Here is a 4,928-nt window from a genome sequence, read left to right on the forward strand (position 1 = left end):
AGACAGAAATTGCAGGAAATAAAAAAATGAGGTCATGCAACTATTTGTGGGATTTAGTAAAATTACTTTCAAATATGTTTCTAAAGTATGGTTGGGATGTGGCTCAGTGGTAGACTCACATGTCTATAGCTCTGGGTTTGACTCCCAGGAATAAAAATATAAATAAAATAAAATATTCATTAGGTGAGATCATCCATTCTTTTCCAGATCCTTATGAGTTTATTAGTAACTGTATCACCAGTAGTTTGTGTACTGATTTCACGAATCACAAAATCCTGTTGATCGTCGAGTGGCTTGAGCAGGCTCAGTAACCTCTACATTCTTCCTATCCCTGAGATTTTAGAAGCCTCTCTCTTCTCAGCCTTCCCAACGATGCCACATTGGAGGCTTTTTCAGGGTCAGGGGAATGAGATTCAGCTGGTTACTGGCTTTGGCATATAGATACACCAAGGGAAGCTTGCGAGGCTGTCCCATGTGGGCAGGAAGCTCTCAGTAGCTTGCGAGTTTCTCCCAGAGGGAAAAGTAGGTTATAGATATCGAGTGGCCGCAAAGCGGCCGGCTGTGTGCTTCTGGGAGCTTGCTTTTAAGTCTCTGGATGTTGGCCATTGATGGGATTACACACACCGGGGTTCCTCTGCCGGTACCTTCATGCATTAGGCCTGTCTGGATGTGTGGAGAGGGGCCTTGAGCATGGCTGTGGCTAGGTTCTGGTGGTCTTTGGCTGCCTGGAGCTCTGCTTGGGGCAGGGAGGGAAGCTGGAGCCCATCCCCTCCAAGGGGTCCCGGGGAAGACAGCCAGGCATGCGGGCAAGAGACTCTCTGCTGTGTACTGATTTGTGTACTGATTTAAGAGGTGAAAAATATAGGGGTCTCTATTGGAATAAAAAGTAGACTACAGAACTGAAAAAAAATACATATAGGATATGCTCCAGACTCCGAAGTAATATAGGGCTTTGGAGTCAGTAAGCTGTTTCATTAATAAATCAATGATTCCTAATTTTGGGTTGTGAGTTACACAAATAAAAATTGGATAAAAATTGCCCGAATTCCAGAAGATGAATCAAATAAAATTAAATTGATAGTCCCCAAATACCCTGAGTGTTTAGGCTCATTGAAGCAAATTCCATATTTGTGGGTGTGTGGTTGCACCCAGATCATATGTCTCACTCAGAGCTAGACACAGCACGGCCCAGTCATTGATGGACTATTTTTTTGGTTTTTTAAAATTAATTAATTTTTTAAAATTAATTTATTTTTTAATTAGTGAATCACTGTGAGGGTACAGTTACAGATTTATACATTTTTGTGCTCATGTTTCCCTCACACAAAGTTCGAGAACCCATCCCTTCACCAGTGCCCATTCTCCACCACACATAAACCCAGCATCCCTCCCACGCCCCCATCCCATCTCCACGCCCCCATCCCATCACCCTGCCACTGTGGCAGGGTATTCCCTTTTTTTCTCTCTCTATAATTAGGTGTTGTGGTTTGCAATAAAGGTGTTGAGTGGCCATTGTGTTCAGTCTCTAATCTACATTCAGCATGCATCACTCTTCCCCCACGTGGCCTCCAACCACATTTTACTTGGTGCTCCCTTCTCTATCTGAGTTGCCCTCTCCCCAGAATGTGAGGCCAGCTTCCAAGCCATGGAATCAACCTCCTGGTACTTATTTCTACTATTCTTGGGTGTTAGTCTCCTACTCGATAGACTGGTTTTGATTGCTGAATGTCTCCCTGGGAACAGACCTCCACTGAGGGGAGCTTTGCAGCTCAAGTATGAAGCTCTTTTCCTGGGGTTGCTACATCTAATTACAGGCTATGGGTATCAAGAGACCCTCCTTGCCTCATCTGGGTTCCCAAGTTCCCAGCTGGACAGGCTAAAGCTTGTGTTGCTACTGAACTGCCATTTGGTTCCTCCAGTCCAGGACAGCCCCCCTGCAGGTCAATCCATCTGCAGCTCAATTTCCCAGCCACTAACCTGGTAACAGTCAAGCCAAATCAGAAGAGTGAGTAGAGGCCCTCATAGAGTGACCAGAAAAACACTGATTCCACTCTCATGCAAAGAATGTGAAGAAAAGCTTTCTGGAGGCAGAAGTGAGAGTATGAAGCACCCGGAGAACAGAAACCACCGGTGGGGTTATACAACCCTCTTCAGTTGGCCTGAACTAAGGAGCTAGAAAGTTCAGACATGTTTGTCTTAGCTGTGCTTCTGGAAAATGCCCGGGTCCTATGGCTGACTCTGTTCTATATGGAATGCTGAGAAGCAGAGATGTTAGGTAGTCACTGGGTATGACATAACACTGTAATAAAGAAACTGAGTCCAACAAATTGTCCCGTGGCAGTAAAATAGGAACCCCCCACTCAAAACAGGCTTCATTGTCAGGGAGCCTATTCCCTGAGCCATTAATAGGGTGGAGGAATTCTACATGTGACTCTTACTTCATAACACTTTTCCTCAATAGTGATAAGAATCCTAAATTTTGTTTTCTACTGCAAAAATGAATTTCCACCATCAGCTTGACAATAAGCAAATTCCTTCCCTCTTCCTCATTAACAGTTTTCTTCCCCTCCCTCATGCCATCAGAGTTCACAACTGTCCTCTACATCCCATGTTTCCTTCCTTTCCCACCCTCACCCCAATACAACTTCTTACAGGTTGAACCATCCTAGAGATGTCAATCACCTGGTTAGACCCCACTCAGAGACTTCATTCCTCCTTGGCCATTTTCATTCAGCAGGACTCCTCCTGGCCCAGCTATAGGCCACTGGGCCAGAGGACATCTAACCTGGGGAACCAATCTGGAAATAGTACTGCAGTAACGTGCTTCTGTGTCTCTTTGCATCATTTCCACCCCATCTGATGTTTGATCTGAAGAGTTTTGCCAACACAGGCTTAGTTGCCACTGGAAGTTAAACAGGCCCAGTTCAAAAGCAAGTACTACACAGCTGGTACTGGCACTCTAATCATCCTATGGAAACCTCAGGTTTTAAAAAGAATTATAGTTTAGGTAATATGGTTACAATGCTGTTAAAGCTTATGATAGTGATGCCATAAGCTTTAATAGTCATTACACTCCATCACTACCAAAGTGCCCATGACCCTCCACCACTGTCCTTACGTCACCTATAGTCTGATCTTCATATCCCTCTACCTTTCTTCCCACTGTTCATTGATTCCATTGATAAATTTTGTATTCCAAGACACAAAAGTTGACATTATTCAATCTAGTCTATTCTTATTTCCTATCTCTGTATTCCACAGATAAGTGATATCATACAGTTTTTGGTTTTAATCCTATGACTTATTTTGCTTAACATGATACCCTCTAGTTCCATACATGTTGCAGTAAAGTGCATGATTTCATATTTTACATAATCACATTTATGCATTCATCTGTCATGGGACATTTGAATTGTTTCCACATCCCAGTTGTTACACTAAGCATAGATGAACATAGGTGAGCACATGCATCTTTTTGAATATGTTTGAGTTTTGTAAGATGAAGACATGCCAGGATGTCTTCACCAGAGCCCCCTCAGAGGGGAGCGGGTTGAGTCTCCGTCCCTGCCCCAAGCAGAGCCCCGGCAGAAAACCTCCAGAACCCAGATAGAGCCTTGCTCAAGGCCACTCTCCACATGCTTGGATGAGCCTCACCCGTGAAGGAACCGGCAGAGAACCCAGGTATGCAGGACCTGTGGCTGAGAACTCTAAACCTGCTAGGATCGGGACTGGGCCTCCTCCACCCAGGTCCCAGTTTTGCAGTAGCTTGGCAGTCACACCCACAAACTTCCCCCCAGACCCATATAATCTCATCAATGGCCAAGATCCACAGACTATATAACAAAGCTCTTGGGAGAGAGCGATGCAGAATCTCGCATGGCAGAGCCTGGCACGCTACCCGTGGAGTATTAGATATGTCAAAAACAGTAACAATAATGGCCCTTATTCCCGTGACCCTGAACGCGACAGGGATGAATGGAAATGTTACTGGTGCCTGCTCGAGCAAATCGATGAACAACAGGATGACAGTGATAGATTGATACAATGATGGGAGGTCTAGTCTTATTTCCTGATAAATCTCCATATTGTTTTCCATTGTTTGGAAGTGCTGAGAGTTCTGAGCATTAAAGAGTTCTGAGAATTAAAATGGAATTTTAACTCTGTATGTGTATGTATGCACTATGTAGGAACTAAACCTGGAAAATGCCTGTTGCACAACAACTCACTAGGTTAAACAGAGCTCTCCCTTCTTCTCATATTTATGATGAATCCAGTTGATTCCCCTGAGTGAGGGCAGGGCTTACCGACACACTCCTAACAAGAGAATCATTGGACCTTTACAATGGACCAAACCATTCTCATTAAACCCTCACTGAATAATTAGTTGCCTTTAATGCATCTCAGTTTTGCTCCTACTTTTGTTCTAGATTAACCTCTGGCCCATGAATTTCAACACAAAAAATAGTCTCTCTCAGTGCTGATCCAGTGCTTGTACCTGGCCAACATCATTTTCTGCAGGAGGTTTCTGAGCAGACGCGGGTATGGAGACAGCTTTTGAAGGATGCAGTATTAAGAAGGTGGTTGGGTTCACTTCAGGAAAACAAATGTAAGAGGAACAAAAGTCTAAAACTGATATATTTGGGATATAAAAATGGCAAAAATCAATGAAAATAGTTTTTAAAAAGTTTAAGGAGAAGCAGAACACAGGGGTCAAGGAAGGCAAAGGCCATTGGGATTCAAGTTGGAGACACTGATTCATTAGTCATTTGGTTATGACCAAAAAAATGGGAAAGACTGGACTTCATTGACTAGAGTGAAGGATAAGTACTGTGGCTGGGAATGCCTATTTCAGATGGAGCTATTCCCTACATCAAAGCTCCTTCTGCAGCTCTAGTAAATAGTGTGGGGCGAGCACTGGGATAAGCATT

The sequence above is a fragment of the Sorex araneus genome, chromosome X (assembly GCF_027595985.1).
Source record: "Sorex araneus isolate mSorAra2 chromosome X, mSorAra2.pri, whole genome shotgun sequence".
NCBI classification, from domain to species: Eukaryota; Metazoa; Chordata; class Mammalia; order Eulipotyphla; family Soricidae; genus Sorex; species Sorex araneus.